This window comes from Arvicola amphibius, chromosome 12 (genome assembly GCF_903992535.2).
Source record: "Arvicola amphibius chromosome 12, mArvAmp1.2, whole genome shotgun sequence".
In the NCBI taxonomy this organism is placed as follows: domain Eukaryota; kingdom Metazoa; phylum Chordata; class Mammalia; order Rodentia; family Cricetidae; genus Arvicola; species Arvicola amphibius.
The window spans coordinates 65,514,932-65,532,952 of record NC_052058.2 but is presented as its reverse complement, the minus strand read 5'-3'; the positions used below and the strand labels follow the sequence as shown (position 1 = coordinate 65,532,952).

Here is an 18,021-nt window from a genome sequence, read left to right as displayed (position 1 = left end):
AGATCTTATCTACAGTATCTTAAGAACTGTTCAAATAAAGAATAATGCTTCATTATAATAATTCATTATTATTAATAATAAAATTTTATGAAAATACTAACGCCCTTAGAAACCAGGAATCAACGCAAGGAACAAGTGTCAGGTAAAAATGAAGGATAGATTTCTTAAAACTATTTTGAGATAATAACAAATAGCAAAAGTATCAAAGGTAATATTTAATTTAAAATATAGCTAATTCTAGAATATTTACAGAACAGTAGCCACATAAATAACTGGCTTTGAGTGTCCATTTCTACAACTTCAAAATAAGAATATTTGTCTACTTTGCTTACAAGATTGCATGAAGACTAATTCATGTATTTGGAAGCACACACCCTTCCCCCAAAAAAGAGGTCAGTTATTTTCAGATAACTTCTCTTTTGCTCTCACTGTAAGGTACAGCAGTTTAACAAACTAAAGTGGTTATATAAGGACTTCACTTCCTTTCTTGTGCCCATGATAGTGTTAAAAATGAATTTTAAAAAAAATGACAATCAGAAGAAAAAAATTAAAAAATTTTTAATTCATAAACATATTAACACCACAGATTGTTTCTATAGGTATTAATGGCCTTGAATAATACTATACACCAATCAGAAAAATATCTTTCATATATGTACAAAATTGTTTATAAATATAACTATCACTATTAGCACCAAATTCTGCTCTGAAAAGACAAGATACATGTGCATTTATCCACATATACAATGTATTCTAGAAAGGCATTTATATTCTGATTAAGGCATATTATGTTGAATGCAATGACAGTTCAGATTTATTGCATTAAACAGTTTACCAAAAACCTTACACTTTCATAGGCTTGAGGAAACTTCTAGTACAAGTCTAACAATCTTGCAAAGTCACAATCCCATGTTATTAGCAGCACACTGCCTTTTTTAAAAAAAACAGTATTTTAAATTAAGACACTTTTTAATTGGAGAGCAGTTTGCAGTATTTCATCATTGCTTCCTCAAAAATTTTCAGCTGTAAATAGATTGGCCTAGGATAGACTATCCTTTAAAATTCTTAAAATACAAGCTAAGAAGGTTAGGTTAACTTGGCAACACTAACGATTTCTCCAAATTCAAAACAAGAATCACCAGCAAAACAATTAAGTGGACGTGATATTTTGTTTGTGCTCTGACAAATAAAAGCTTGCCTGGAGATCAGATGGATACCGACCACAATTCCTAACAACCTATTTTGCCCCCAAGTGAAACATTTGTTCCAACATCAAAAACCCATTAAAATTTATACCTATTTGCAACTTCATAGCTTGAAAACTAAAATTTAGGCAAATTTCTGCCTTCATCTGTGACATTGGTTAAGTGTGATTTAGCATATTGGCCTGCATTTTTAAAGAGGGGGAGGGGAGCGACAGTGACAACTTCTAACGTGTAGGGCTTGTTAAATGTCACCCCCTCCCCGCCCAAAACATTTGTGAATAAGCGGGTAGACTCCATTCAACAACTGCTGTACTGGAGCTGATCAAAGTTTTCCCCATACTCCACTTGGAGAATATTACACCCAGGAAAAGGAACAGAAACTGGTCATCCCTGACACTGAAGCTAGTCCCCCGGAATTTCCCAAAATATGCTTCATCTTCAAACGAAGAAGGGACACTTCGGAGACCAAAGGTGAGAGGGTAGTTTAACTCTATGCAGACAAGAGGAGGGGCGAGGGTGGTGAGGACAACACGGGCAGGTAAGCAAAGAAATCTGGTCTTCGGTGGGCACCAGCAGGTCCAGGAGCCCAGGTCTCAGGATGACCCTCCCGGAAAAGTCTCGGAACCCAGGGAGGTTCCCCAGGAGGGCGCCAGGCAGTGCCAGGGGGCCCCGCCCCGCCTCTCTGGCCACCTCGGGGACCCGGGACCGCGGACAGAGACAGCCGAGGCTGATCAAGCGTCCGCAGGCTCCGCCAGGTCTTCCCGCAGCTCACCTGAGAGTGTCGCCTCCGCCCTCGGCTCCCACGGTGCATCCCGCGGGGCCTGGCGGAGGGTGCAGTGACGCCGCCCCGACCGGCCCCAGGGCTGCCCGGCCGGGCCTCCCCGCTCCGGGGACGCACCGGGTGCCCGCCTAGCCCCGGTTCCTGGGTCCGCCGGCCGGCAGGGAAGGAAGGAGAGGCGCAGAGGCGGCCTCCTCTCCCCCGCCGCGAGCCCCCTCCCGAGCTGCGGTTCTCCGCAGTCCTCTCCGGCGCAGGTCCGGCCCCGCTCCCCCGCCCGGGAGTCACTTCGGCAGCGGCGGCCCAGTCGCCATTACAGCTCAACAACTGACACGGAGGAGGAGCGGCGCCGGCGGCAGTGGCGGTGGCGGCGGCGCGAGGCAGGGCGGGAGCAGTCGGGGAGGGAGGGGGTGAGAGAGAGGAGGAGGGCGGGGGGGGGGGGGAAGAGACCCGCCAAACCTCGCGAGAACTGTCCGGAGACGGTTCCACAGGAATGCAACCTTGGGTTAGGGCCATGTTGAGTGTGGCCGAAAGGTGAGCGTGAGATTAGCCGAGGCAAGGGAACGCGAGGAAGCCATCTTTGGTGTGGCGCGGTGGGAGCTCGGCAGGACTCGGGAGGAGCCAAAGTCTATCCGCAGAGGAGACCACCCCCTTCCCTTTGACGCTAATTGGGCCTTCTGGCTGAGCGTTTCACCCCGGGCGAAAACACGCTGAGAACTTGACAAGGGTGAACCGGGAAATCGGGAACCCGCAGCTTCCTGAGAGTTGATGATGCTTCAGCGATTGTCCAAATAAATCGTCACTCTAGTCAGTTCAGAGTCACCGCAGCTTTGCGGCTGCTTGCTGCTGTCACGGTGGCCGCACGCGGATGGCTTAAAATTCCAAAGCAAGCAAAACTACGTTTCCTTTCCATTCGGTATTGTGGTTTAAGAAACCCTCTGGGTTCAACGGGTTTTCTCTTAGCTTTGTCTTTTTCCAGTCTCTGCATGGTGAATTCTACCATCTGCCAAGAATTTAAAGGACACCTCTTCGGCGAATAATGCCACCTTCCATTAGGTGCTCACTGCTCATAAGCTCTTGTTACTTTCCTTCACTTCCTAGACTCCGATAGCTACTTTGCCTGGTAATTATTTCTCATGTAAAGTGCTACGATTGTCTTAAAGGCTCCTGTTTCTATATATACCCAGTAGGGCCTAGCACAGTATTAGAACGTTGTAGGTGTTCAATAAGTGTTTGTTAAATGGACCACATCAATAATAGCAGAAGGCAAAAACTGATCCTCTCCTCAGGGAAGCCATGTCTCAACAGGAACTACATGAATGTACAAAAGTCCTGCATACGTGTAAATGTATGCCCCTCTGCAAAGAATGAGAAATGTGGCAAGAAAAACATTTGATAAGTGAGACCGGGCAAGTGAGATGGATTAGTAAGTGGAGACTTGCCACCAGCCTTGACAAATCTGACGGCCATTCCTGAACCCCACATGGTGCACCACGGTAGCAGATTCCCTGACCTCCACAGGAGAGCCATAGCGTGTGCAGGTGCACAAGAATACATGCATGTGAGTATACATACATACATACATACATACATACAATAAAAAGAAAAGTGGGATTTTGCTTTTCCCCTACCTAGTTATTTTATAGGACATATCTGATCACCTTATCAAGTAACTATACTCACTTTTTTAAAGGAAGAAATGGGCTCTGAAACACTATTTGACCAATATTACAGCATCAATAACGGGTTTAGAATCTCTTTTATTCCAAAGATTACTAACTTTTCCACCTCCCAACAGAAAGGAAAAAGGATTTCTGTTTGTGTCAGCAACATTGCCCCTCTGCTATCAACCTATACTCTTCATCAGTCCCCTTTCTCTCCCTCTCTCTCTCTCTCTCTGACAAAGCCTTGCTGGGTGGCCCAGATTGATCTGGAACTCACAATCCTGCCTCATCCCCTGAGTGCTAGGATCTCACAGACCTGCACTACCATGCCTAGATAATCCTCTTCTTTTTGACATTCTGTGGCTTCTTTTTACTCCCTTGAGAGGTATTGGCTTTCAAATACATCGAAATCTATACCTTTTCATCCCAGTTTCAGGAAAGCAATTAGTCTCATTCCTAATGATTAAACAAATGATTAAAGCAGTACTTCCAGAGGTTGTGCCTGCCCTGCCTCTACCAGTCAAGGTAAGACTAGTGAAAACTCCTGTCTCTGCTTGTGTTGGGATTGTAGGTGGGATGCTACACCCACTCGGCTTTGGGCGACCTGAACGCCAAGCTTTAGGCTAGTGCATTAAGTGCATTATTCTCTGAGCCATCCCATTAGCCAATAACTAGCATTTTTGATCATGTATTATGTCAAGTAACATCTTATCTTCTTTTCTTTTTTCTTTTTTTTCTTTTTTTCTTCTTTTTTCTTTTTTCTTCTTTTTTCTTTTTTTTCTTATCTTCTTTTCATGTGTTACTTATTTTAATTCTTGTACAACCTTAATGAGCCACACCCCTAAAGAAAACTGGCTCTCCCTTCTCCAGAAGTCATCAACTGTCAATAGCTCCTCATTTAGGGGGTGGAGGCTCTTGGATGTCTCCCCCCTACATGCTAGAATATTGTTAGTGGCTAGTGGTTCTCAACCTTGCTAATGCTGTGACCCTTTAGTACACCTCTTCATATTGTGGGGACGTTATGTGATAATAGAGGTTTGTCAAGGGGGTTGCAACTCACAGGTTGAGAACAGCTGATCTAGGTAATTTAATGTCTTTTTTATGTCTCAGTTTCCACCTCTGAATAGTGGAAATTGTAGTGTATCTATAATTTAGGGTTGTAAAGGGGACCCAGGATTCGATTTCTATAACCCTTATGATAGCTCACAACCATCTGTAACTCCAGTTTCAGAGAATCGGATGCCCTCTTCTGACTTCTGTGACACACTCACACATGCACGCATGCGTGCGCGCACAAATGTAATAAATATTAAAAAAGAAAAAAGACCCGATACCCTTCCTAAATCTGATAAAGGAGAAAGCAGGGAAGATGCATGGAAACTGAACTTATACACACTTGAAAGAATTCCTTGAATAGGACCACATTGTTCAGGTATTAAGACCAGCAAATTATAAACAGGACCTCAAGAAACACCAGAGACTGGAGAAATGGTTCAACAGTTAAGAGCACTAGTTTTTCTTCCAGAGGACCCTGGTTAATTTCCCAGAACCTGTGTAGTGGCTCACGATCCATAACTCCAGATCCAAAGTGTCTGACGCCCTCTCCTGGCCTCTGTGGGCACTGCATGCTTGTGCACAGACCAACTACAAGCAAAACACCCAAACATAGAATAAAGCAGAAAAAAATTAAAGGACACCATAATTTGTGTGTCCACCTACAGAATAGGAAATAATTACCAGCTAAATCTGACATAAAGTTAGCACCTAGAATATACAAACAACTAAAAAAAAAAAAAACCTACACATCAAGAAAGCAGGCAACCCAATCTAAGAAAATGAAACATGAAACTAAGAAAGTTTTCAAAAGATTAAAAACAAATGGCTAGAAAATATTTTGGTTTTTCTAAAATGTTCAACATATTTTGCCATCAGAGAAATGCAAATTTGGGATTTTATCTTACTCCAGTAGAATAGCTTTGATGGAAAAAAATGCTGGTGTGGATGGGGATAGCACTTATTCATTGCTGGTAGAAATGCGAATTGGTACAACCACTATGAAAGTGGGTGTGGAGGGCCCTCGGAAAGTTAGAAAGAGATATACCACTTGACCCAGCTGTATTATTCTCAGGCACATATTCAGATGATTCTATGTTCTACGACAGAGATACTTGCTTATCTGTGTCCATTGCTGGTATGCTCACAACAGCAAGGATTGTAAACAACCTAGGTGCCCATCCGCATTTCAAAGGATAATAAAAATGTGGTATATTTACACAATGGAATAATATTCAGCTGTCAAAAATGAAATTATAAAATGAGCAGGTAATCGAATGAAGCTATAAACAATCATTCTGAGTGAAATAACTCAAACCCAGAAAAAAAATTACATGTTTTCTCTTTGTGGATAGATACTATTTTAAATTTTTAGATTTGTGCATTTCATTTGGAATACTCACAGAGGTCAGAAAACTAGTAAGGGAGGTGGGAGTTTCCATGAGATGGGAACAGAAGGCAGGGGTATAAGGGAGAGGAAGGGGAATGAGACAGGAAGGGCTAGATGAGTGTGAGAGAGCAGAGTGAAGGTGGAGAGGTAGCTAGCACTAAAAACCTTTGGGGAAAGGCATATGGAAACCCACTATTGTGGGAACCTCGAAAAGCCTATGTGTACATATGTATTTTTGAAACTTTTTAGAGTTACCGTATGATAGTAACAACACCACCCCTACCATACACCACAAGTGAACAAATAAAAAGCCCAGTGCCAGGAGTGGGTTACCTACTCGGGGTTTATTTGGCAGTAGTGTCCCATAGACCCCAAACATTACAGATTATTGTCATTGATCTTGATGATTCTCCAGGATGTGACATGAAGACCTACTGATGAAGGCAGTACGTGGTTGAATCACAGAACACAGAGAAGTCAGGTAGGAGCTGACGTGAACGCTTCAGCTCTACTGATTAGCTTTCACAGTGATGGAAGGCACAATGCACACCCCGGAGGAGAAACGTCATCACAGTCTTAGCCAGCTGAAAACCTCATAAGCTACGAGAATGACCAGCTTGGCAAGATATGCCCACCGGGGCAATGGTGACACAAATGTCAAGGGAGTAACCAACAATTTTCTGATTGGCCTTAAGGCTTGCTCCACAAGATGGAACCTATGCTTAGCATTGTTACTGAGGCCAAGAACCTGAAGCTCGATAGGTCATAGGGCATAGGGGAGAGACTACTGTTATTCTGCTAAATGGACATAGTGCTAAGCTGATTGATTCTTAATGACATATTGCTATACCAACAGATTAGTGTATCTCTCAACCCTCATCAGAGAACTTTCTTTTAGCAGTAGATGGTGATTAACACAGACCCACCACTGGTCAAGGGGCAGAGGATAAGAAATTGCAGAATGTGCATCCCTAAATGAGACATGTATGCCACACCCCCTCCTCCTAAGGCTAAGAGATCACCCCAGAAGATGAGATGGAAAGATTTTAGGAACCAAAGGTGGCAACTATAAGAAAACAGTGCTTTGCACACTTGAACTCACAGCAGTTGTGACAACAGGCACAAGACCTACAGAGGGGTGAGTCACACAAAAATCAAGCATGGAGGTGGGAGGTGGGCATGAAGTCCAACACCCAGCTAAGGAACTATTGGTAATTAATAGCTTTACAGGAGAGAAACAGTCAGTTTTCTTTGAGTGTATTACCCTGGAAAGTCAACCATGCTCCAGTAGATGGCCCTACACCCAAAAATATATGTGCAGCACAAAATGAACACAGTAGGTTGTGGTTTGGGTTTGCTTTTGTTTTGTTTTTCTGAGACAGGGTTTCTCTGTGTAACAGTCCTGGCTGTCCTGGAACTCGCTTTGTAGACCTCAAATTCACTAAGATCCCCCTGTCTCTGCCTGCCAAGTGCTGAGATTAAAGGCATGAGCCACCACTGACTGGCTATATTTATACACATATATGTAAGTATGTGTATAAATACCTTTAAAGGGGTACAGAAGAGTGTTAACGCTGGCTAAGTGTAAAGAAGCCAGTGGTCAGGGCTAAGAGGAAGACTTAGCGGCCATTCTCCTTTGAACTTTTTATTTTATTTTTTAGGTATATTTATTTTATTTTGTGTGTATTTTGCCTGCATGTATGTCTGTGTGTGCTTGGTGTCTGTGGAGGTCAAAAGAGAGTACCAGATACGTTAGAAGTGGAGTTATCAATAGTTGTGAACCATTTAGGTGCTGGAAACTGAACCAAAGTCTTCTGCAAGAGCAGCAAGTGCCCTTAACTGCTGAGCCATCTCTCCAACCCCTCCTTGGTACTTTTGAATTTAAGCTGTGTGTGTAGTCAGATTTTTCTTTGGGCCGCCAGCTCACAAGTAATGACATGGAAACTTAATATTAATTATGAAAGCTCAGCCTTAACTTAGGCTTGTCCTACTAGCTCTTATAAATTAAGTTAGCCCATTTATATTAATCTATGTTTCACCTCATGGCATTTTACCTTTCTTTCCCGTTCTTTATGTCCGGCTCGTTTGGAGTTTCCCATCTAGATCCATTTCCTCTTTCTTTCTCCCTGGAAATCCCACTTATACCTCCTGCCTACCTATTGTCTGTTCAGCTTTTTATTACACCAATCAACAAATAAATTATCACACAATGTACAAATATCCTACAATACATGTGAGTATATTACATACTGAAGAAGTAAAAAAAATTAAAGAGAAATAAAAAATGAGTATGTTTCTTTAAAAAGCAAATCCAGGGAAGAGCCAGTGAGATATACTCAAGGAGTAAAGGAGTAAAGATACACTTGAGTTCAATCCCTGGATTTCACATGGTAGAAAGAAAGAACCAACTTCCTCTGACCTCCACATGTGTGCCAAGGCACACATGCATTCACAAACATATACATGTGCACACATACAATAAACAAACAAGCAAAAAGTTGCTTTTAAAGAACCCAAGGAAACCAGGCATGGTAGTTCATTACTGTAAACCTAGTACCCAGGATATGGAGGCAGGAGAAACCTGGCAAGTTTTGGAGCAGACTGATAGTCTACATAGCAAGTTCCAGGACAGCCAGGGTTGCAATGCAAGATACTGACTTTTCAAAAATTCAGAGAAAGAAGAAGAAACCTAAAGAAAAACCTTGACTCTAAACATTTCCCCAGCCTGGAGTAAACACAATCACTCTCCAGTCGTACCAAGCAGGTACCAGTGTTTTTGTACTTCAGGGCATGATGGTTTATGCTTGTCATCCCAGCACCTGGCAAGCAGAGCAGGGTGGATCAGGAGTTCAAGGTCAGTGTGTATTACCTGAGACAAGCAAATGTACTGGGGATGTGGCTCAGTGACAGAGTGTTTGCCAAGCATACACAGGTCCTAGGTCCAATCCTCAGTACCCACAAAAACAAACAAAATTAATTCCTTTGAGTTCCTTCTAATGGTCCCCAGCTTTCTCCATCTCTTGCTTTCCTCAAAAGGCACAACAGAAACTAAAATCAGAAATCTATAGCTAGGGAAATAGTCCAGAGAGAAAAATTAACTAATTAATTAAAAAGGCAGATCACCCCCTTCTCCTTAGGAAACAACATAACTTCAGAAAATGCTGACTGGGGGGCTGGAGAGATGGCTCAGAGGTTAAGAGCATTGCCTGCTCTTCCAAAGGTCCTGAGTTCAATTCCCAGCAACCACATGGTGGCTCACAACCATCTGTAATGGGGTCTGGTGCCCTCTTCTGGCCTTGCAGGCATACACACAGAATATTGTATACATAAATAAATATTTAAAAAAAAAGAAAATGCTGACTGGGTAAGACAGTAGACTTTTGATTGAAATGTTGATTGATCTTTTAACCTAATGAATTAACAGTTGAAAATTAATATGATATAAGATTTTCTACTTCAGGCAGAAGATGTGGCTTAGCAATTAATAGAGCATATTGGTTTTTCTAGGGACTTCAGTTCAGGTTCCAGCACCCACACAAGGTGAGTTATACACCTCTAAGTCCAGCACCAGGAATCTGAGGCCCTCTTGCAGACTCTGTAGGGAAACCAGCACACTCGAAACAGACCCTCACACCGATGCACATGCACATACAACTTTGTTCTGAAAGATCTTCTATTAACTGAAATTGATCAGAAAAGCCATAGGACCTGCTAGAGTCATTCAGGAGAGACTGTTCTCCCTCAGGGAAGAAACCTAGAAGGGTACGCTGAGAAAAGAAAATAATATAAAAGAGAAGAAATAAAATGAAAAGAGAAGAGAAGAGAAAAGGGCTTTTACTATTATATTCCTGAGCCTTATTCAGAATGCAAGAATAAGTGCTCTACCAAAGAGAGAACCAAACAGGTGAGCCAGCTGAGTGATGAAAGAGACGAGTGCAGAAAGTCAGCTAAATAACAGAATCTCAAATAACATCTTACAGCACAAGAATGGAGGGACAGGATGGTGTGGTGGTTTGAATAAGAATGATCTCAATTGGCTTGTATGTTTAAATGTTTGGACCCCAGTTAGTGGAACTGTTTGGGAAGGATTAGGAGGTATGGCCTTGTTGGGATACCTATAGACTTGTTGGAAGAGGTGTGTCACTGAGAGTGGGTTCTGAAGTTTGAGAAACCAATGTCTGTCTATCTATCTACCTACCTATCTATCTATCTATCTATCTATCTATCTATCTATCTATCTATCTATCTCTGTCTGCAGATCAGGATGTAAGCTCTCAGTCCAATGCCTGCCTGCCTGCCTGCCTGTCACTATGCTTCCTGTTTCGATGATAATGAACTAACCCTCTGAAACTGTAAGCAAACTCCCAATTAAATGCTTTATTTTATGGTAATTGGCTTGGTCATGGTGTCTCTTCACAGCAACTGAACAGTGACTAGAACAGGTGGAAAAGAGAAAAGGTTTAGGCAGGGATGACCCACTTTAAGAATGGCAAATGAAAAAAAAAAAGCAAGGAAAAAATTGAAGATTAGCAGCTACCGCTAAAAACACCTAAAACTAATTGCAAAATTTGGCAAGATGTACTACACTATTAGCAATCAGAGAAAACTAAAACTGTAATAAGTGGCTGGCAGAATGGCACAGAGCCTAGTAACCTGAGTTCAATCCCTGGGACCCACACGATGGAGAGGGAGAACTGACCCCCATGAATTGTCCTCTGATCTGCACAGGTGTGATTCTGTGGACACACACACACACACACACACACAAAATATTTAGAAATTAAAAAAGTTCATACCCACTGAATTGCCAAAAATGGAAAAAAAAAAAACCTCTGATAACAACACATCGGCAGAGACAAAACAAGGAGGATTTTACTCACTTTGGATCAATGTGTCACTTTGTGTGACTCTGGAGATCAATTTGGAGGCATGAGGTAAAGTTGACTCCCTAATTTTGATTCAACAGAATGGTCTATAATCTCCAGCTCTTTGTCACTGGACCCTAGCAAGATAAGGAGCTTCTTCAAGGAGGGAAATCAGCTCCATCACTAAATCAGCTACATTCACTGTTCAAGCAAGCTGATTCCTCCCCCCTCACCTTCATGAAGGAAATCATGTGTTGGCTTATATTCTGACATATGTTCCTTATCTTGGTGCAATTTTGAATTAAATAGTTCACAGCCATAAGGAAGTCGTCAAGGTTCATAAGGAGGCAAGTATAAAATTTTTTAATCAATCATTGCAAGAATTAGAAGCACCATATCCATCATCAGGGAAATAAATAAGTGAGCCAAAGAATGTCCATACAATGAAATGCCAAGCAACAGAGCTAATAAATGGAAGGGTAAATCTCACAAACATAATTTTAAGAAATCACAATAACTAATTCTAGCACTCTGGAAACTGGAACAGAACTGTCATAAACATGAGGCCAGCCTGGGCTACAGAGTAACGCTCTGCTTCAAAGGCAAAAACAAACAACAGATTTGAGGATACATATGGAATAAAGTCATTTCCATAAAGCTTCAAAATGTAGACAGTAGAGGGCTTAGCAGTAAAGAGAACTGGCTGCTCTTCCAGAGGACCCAGGTTCAATTCCCAGCACCCACATGGTAGCTCCCAACTGTCTGTAACTCCAGTTCCAGCAATCTGACGCACACAGACCAACATGCAAGCAAAACACCAATGCACACAAAAGAAAACAGAGCTTTAGAAAAATGTAGACAATACTGGTGTAGGTAATTTAGGAATGTGCATAAACATAGTAAGTTTTTCCCTTAGTTTTTGGGACAGTCTCCTGTATTCCAGGTGGGCTGTAAATGCACACTGTGACTCAGACTGACTTTGAATTTCTCATCCTCCTGCCTCTGCCTCCTGAGGCTTAATCACAGGCATGAGTCTCTATACTTTTTTTTTTTTTTTTTGGTTTTTCGAGACAGAGTTTCTCTGTGGCTTTGGAGCCTGTCCTGGAACTAGCTCTTGTAGACCAGGCTGGCCTCGAACTCACAGAGATCCGCCTGCCTCTGCCTCCCGAGTGCTGGGATTAAAGGCGTGCGCCACCACCGCCGGCGAGTCTCTATACTTTTAAGAGTAAAATATTTTTAAATGCTAATGAGTAAGGAAAGACTGAATTCAAAAAAGTGGGAACCTCTAAGGTAGTAGAAGGGAAATTAATATAAATGTGAACACAGTTCATGCTGGCGATTGAGCCTCATTCAAGCACACTACCAACTAAGCTGCACCCACCAACCCTCAACTGCATGGGTAATGCTTTCTTTCTTCAACTAGGGATAAATACACAAAAAGCCTTTGCTTTTGTTTTTACAGCTTCTTTGTTTCTAAACTATTAAATTATATATTAAAAGTGAATAAAAAAAATTTTAGTGGCAACATCTCATACTGTAGCCCAGGGTGTCCTACAATTCACTGTGCAGTCCAGGTTGGTCTTTAACTTGTGATAATTTTCTTGCCCTAGCCTCCCAAGGGTTGGTATTACAGCCAGGCATAAGCCACTCAATTTGGATCTAAAAATAAGAGTTATAAAATATGCCCAGGGAATGGGAGGAAAAACAGCCAAGATGGAAAAACAGAACAGAAGAATGTAACTTCAGTTAAGACTTTTCAGTTTCCTAACACTGGACAACAAAGGATGGTGATTTTATCAGAGCTGTAGATCTAAGACAAAACAGCAGCAACTTTCTTGGAAGTAAATTAGTCAGGAGGTGGAAGGAAGGAATGGTGAGGTGGGATAATGTTGGGATTAATGAGTCCTGGCCTTCAGTTGCTTTTCCCTCCTAGAACCCTCTAATATATATTACTAGAAGCTGTGCCTAGTTAGAGGATCAGAGGATCACCTGTTGACTATTAACTGCAGTGTATTTAAGTCTACACGGTGTTAATAAAGTGAGGCTTTCTGAACCAGCGTTGGGAGTTGTGTGTCAGTCTGTCACTGCGTCTGAGTTCTCAACCTCCAGCACCTTTCCTGAAGCTCTCAAACTGAGGTCTAGCACATAGAACGCAGACCGGGGCCGAGATTTCGGCATTTGGAGGTCTCACTGCTCCCAACAGGATAAGTTCTGTCCATCCTGTCTCCCAGCTGTGATTCACTCTGCCTCGGCCCCTCCGCTGCTTTGTTTCCAGAAAGGAAGGTGTGTTAGTGCGCAGGCAGCATGTAGTGTGCATGTGTAGTTTTACATGTAAGCGAAAGCTTGAGGGGCTGCGGATTATGGCTCAGCGGGAGAGCACACACCTAGGATGAATGAGACCCTGGATTCAATTCTCAGCATGACAAAAACCAACCAACCAACCAACAAAACAAAAAAACAAAGACCAACATTAAGTAATGCTCACATTGTCACATGCTCTAGATGCAGATTCCCTCAGGCCAAACAATAAAGTTATATTCTATGACAACCTTTTTCTTTGAGAAATATTTGTGAATTTATTTGTGACAATTTTATTAATTGCACCATCATTACGCGTTCTTTTATCAATTACAGTGCCGTCACATGTTCTTTTTAAAAACTGTTTCCTAACTCTGAATGTCATAATAAAAACTATTTTTAGACTTATTTTATATGTCTTTATAAGAAATCAAAATACTAAAATTTAGGCAGTGTTCTGTGCTGACTCAGAAATGCTCCCAAAGGCTGCTTGAACACCTGGCTCCCAGCTGGTGGCATTTTGGCAGCTTGTAGAACCTTTATGTCAGGGAGCATGGCTACTGAAAGTAGGTCACTTGCAGGCAGGTCTTTGAGGGTTCCAATACAGCCCTCCTTCCAGGCCCCTCTGCTTCCTGACCTGAGATGGGAGGAGGGTCCTGTGACAGGCCTTGTTTTGGGGCCACCAACCAGCTCTCAAATCATAAAACGGAGACTTTGTCTTCATTATAAGTGCTCGGCCTTAGCTTAGCTCTTGTTTTCTGCTTTTGTTTTTGTTTTGTTTTGTTTTGGGGGGGTATGTTTCGAAACAGGGTTTCTCTGTGTAGCCCTAGCTGTCCTGGAACTAGCTCTTGTAGGCCAGGCAGGCCTTGAACTCACAGAGACCCACCTACCTCTGTCTCCCCAGTGCTGGGATTAAAGGCATGGGCCACCACCACCCGGCCTTAGCTCTTGTTTTAATCTGTTTCTCTTTATCTATGTTCTCCCTCTTTTTCTCTCTTCTCTTCTTCCTTGATCTAGATTCCTCCACCTACTTATTCTCTCTGCTCATCAGTCCCCCCATCCCTCCTCTGCCTAGCCATTGGCGATTCAGCATTTTATTAGACCCATCACATGCCTTAGGCAGGCAAAGCAGCACACCCTTTCATCATTAAACAAATGCAGCATAAACAAATGCAGCACGCCTTTACACAGCTGAACTAGTATTCCACAGCAGGGTTCACCATGAGTTCCTGCCTCTATGAACAACGTCCCAGCTGTGAGCCAAAATAAATCTTTCTTCCCTTAAATTGCTTCTGTCAGGTTCCCCTCCCCCACCATGACAAGAAAAATAACTAACACAAGAGGATTAAGGGTTAGAAATGCTTAGATGTACATTTTTAGATGTGCATTTCTGTAATAATATACTAGATATTTTTGGTGAAGAGAAAAAGAAGGGGGAAAAAAGACCAATAGGTGAATCTACAAGTAAGGCACTGTCATAGCAGGGATTATATGTTAGTTACAACAGTTTTTCAGAGAGTGAGACAGAAGGGTTGTGAATTTGAAGCCAGCCTGGGCAACATAGTGATAATGGGGGAGGGGGATTGGCTAAGTAGGAGGATAGAAGGAGGGAAGGTAGAAGAGAAGGAAGGGAGAGGGGGCATCATTTTTTTGAAGATTTATTTATTTATTATGTATATAGTGTTCTATCTGCATGTATGCCACCAGACCAGAAGAGTGGACCAGATCTAATGATAACTCACAGTACAGGCAGGTGGATTAACTCATTCCAGCAGTGTAGTGTCAGCTGGGAGAAGCAACTGGAAACCCAAGGCAGAAAGAAATCCATTCTGTGAGTGTCTCACTGTGAGGACTAAAGGGGCTTTTGGCGATCGAATTATCTGGAACATTGCTTCAAATCCACACTTCACTTGTGCCTAATCCTCCTTTAAGATGAGCCTTCTTGGCAAACAGCCAGGCTATAGAGGCAGTTTCTTCTTCCTGATTTTTATCTCTGGTAAGGACAGAGTACACTTAGCCTTCTTGTTGGTGGGTTTTTGTTCGTTTGATTTAGAATCTTTAGAACCACTCATTTCTTCTAATAATTTCCAGACAATAGAAACAATAGGTGCCTCTAAAAATGTAGTTTAAATGAAGCATTGTTGAGGGTTTTTTTTTAAAGGTTACTTTAGTTTGTCTCTAGTTTGACAACGATAGGAATAAAAAGAAATCTATGAATATGTATAAGTACATGCAAATTGTGAGCTATGGGGATCAGATCTAAGAATGGAACAGTTTAGATTATTTTACCATGACTTGCTTCCATTCACAAATTCCTCAAGATTTATAAATAAGACAATCAATGTATTTAAAAACAAGTATCAAATATATTTTTCTCAAATTAATTAAGAACAAAAGTACTTTTGAAATGTGTGCTTTTGAGATGCTTTTAAGCCTCGGAAGAATTTCCTACATTAAATTGCCACAGACCTTCAGAGACAGGTTTCTTTCAATGTTGAAAGTCTTATTTGGTCTTTTCTCTTTTGAGGTTCCCTTTAAGTAGAGAGTCTGCCAGACAGGTTAATCTCCTTAATAATATTAAGGGAACCCCTTTTTTTCTTAGATTACTCTTAAAATGAAGGGTGTCCACAGAGTAGCTTTCATTTTAATGCTGACTTATGATCTCATAATGCCAATGAAATATACATGGGGCTACTATCTAGCAAGGCAGCTAATAAGCAAAGCTAAACACGGTGAGAGGGGTTTTGTGAAACCCAGCAGGTTGCCCTTCGCAAGGAACAAGCTAGTCTATTTACTGGTCAGTGGAAAGTTTTAAACTTTTGACAGAAGATTTTCTGCATCCTTCCTAAAAATAGAAAAAAAGCAGCTGGGTGCTTTCCCTTGCTGAAGAGCAGCAAGCTTTAAGGAGGCTTATCAGCCACTAAAATGCTGCTGGAATCTCAGGACTAGCTGATCTCCACCTGTTGAACAAGAACTAGGAACGTATAAGCACTTGGTTACAAATCCAACTGCCTCAAACGGAATGCTTACAAAATACAAGAGGAGGGAACAAAAGCAGCTGTAAATAAGTGTGTTGGAGAAGAGATGGCTGGTTATAGAGATATAAGTGGCTGCATAGATCATTAATTGAAATAAAACCTTTGTGCAGCTGCTGCCTGGCTGCCCTGAAGTTAGCAGCCTCGGCTAGCCACAAGCTCCTGCTGCCACGGTGCTCTCCCTTCCCACAAGCCCCAAACAGGGAGCAAGTAAACCATGAACTGAAGCCTCTAGAACTGTGAACCCAAGTAACCTTCTCTCCAAACTCCAACGTAGCAAGGCCTGCTGCCCCTTTAGTCCCAGCCCAAGCCACGCAGAACTACATAGTGAGACTCTGTCTCAAAAACAAAACAAACCACAAAATAAAGAAGCAAAACCAAACAAGAGGGGCTGAGAGATGACTCAGTGGCTAGGAGCGTTTGTTCTTCTTGCAGAGGACCTGAGTTGGGTGACTCACAGCTTCCAGAGAATCCAACATCCTGTTCTGGTCCTCAGGCACCTGAATTTGAACACAGTTGTTCTGAGTGTTATTTGTTTTAAATTTCTGTGTATATGGGTGTTGTGCCTACTTTTATATGCACCATTTTGTGCCTGATGCCTGCAGAGGCCAGAAGAGGGCGGTGGAGGCCTTAGAACTGGAGTTACAGATGGTGGCATCTGTAACTCAAACTCAGGCCCTATGGAAGAGCAGATAGTGCTCTTAACCACTGAGCCATGACTTCAGATACATCCCCACATACACATACATTAAAAAGTAAAAATAAATCTCAAAAAACCCAACTTGTACAAAGCAAGCATATTATTCAGACATATGCTGATAAATAAATATGTATGTATGTATATATTCTTTATTTTTTGAAACTAATTTATTTTTATTTTATGTGCCTTGGTATTTTGCTTGCATGCATGTCTGTGTGAGGGTGTCAGACCTTGGAGTTACAGTTGTGAGCTGCCATGTGGGTGCTGGGAATTGAACCCGGGTGCTCTGGAAGAGCAGTCAGTGTTCTTAACCACTGAGCCATCTCTCCAGGTATTCTCCTCCCTCCTTTTAAAATAATTTTTAAAAATCTTTTTAAGACAGGTTTTCACGTTCTCCATGGTAGCCTCAAACTTACTCTGTAGCCAAGGATGGCCTTGAACTCCTGATCCTTCTTTTCCTGCTTTCCTGGTGCTGAGATGAGTGGTGTGTGCTACTACATCCAGCTTCAAATATGCATTCAGCAAGTGCTTTCTCGTTTTCATTGCTGCCTGTGTACATGGTTATGACTGATATTTCTGCAGCATGGTCTGGTTTAATTATCATGAATCTACACTCATGAGATGTATTATGGTCATCTCTATTTCAGAGATGAGGGAGCTGGAACTTGGAAAAGTGAGATGCTCATGGCAGAACCCACCAGAACCTCTGACTTCAAGATCCACACTTGTGCCTGCTCTGTTCTACCATGAAGCTGTGCAAAGCCGAGCATCTCCTTAAGAAGAACCTGGCAGCCGGGCGGTGGTGGCGCACGCCTTTAATCCCAGCACTCGGGAGGCAGAGGCAGGCGGATCTCTGAGTTCGAGGCCAGCCTGGTCTACAAGAGCTAGTTCCAGGACAGGCTCTAGAAACTACAGGGAAACCCTGTCTCGAAAAACCAAAAAAAAAAAAAAAAAAAAAAAAAAAGAAGAACCTGGCATGTGGATTCCCATGCTTTGTCTGCACAAAAAGCACAGCTAAGTAAGAGATAGTCCTGTT

The 18,021-nt window shown here is 42.2% G+C and overlaps 1 protein-coding gene across 4 annotated transcripts in view; it reads right to left on the bottom strand.

Annotated features, from left to right (window-relative positions):
• Window positions 1-2,320, bottom strand: part of Cep350 (centrosomal protein 350) — a 154,216-nt gene extending 151,896 nt beyond the window's left edge. For all 4 annotated transcript variants that reach the window (XM_038348773.2, XM_038348778.2, XM_038348777.2 and 1 more), the window contains exon 1: window positions 1,978-2,320. The gene's annotated coding sequence lies outside the window, so the exon portion shown is untranslated. The remainder of the gene's footprint in view (window positions 1-1,977) is intronic.
• Between the last annotated feature and the right edge of the window lie 15,701 nt (window positions 2,321-18,021).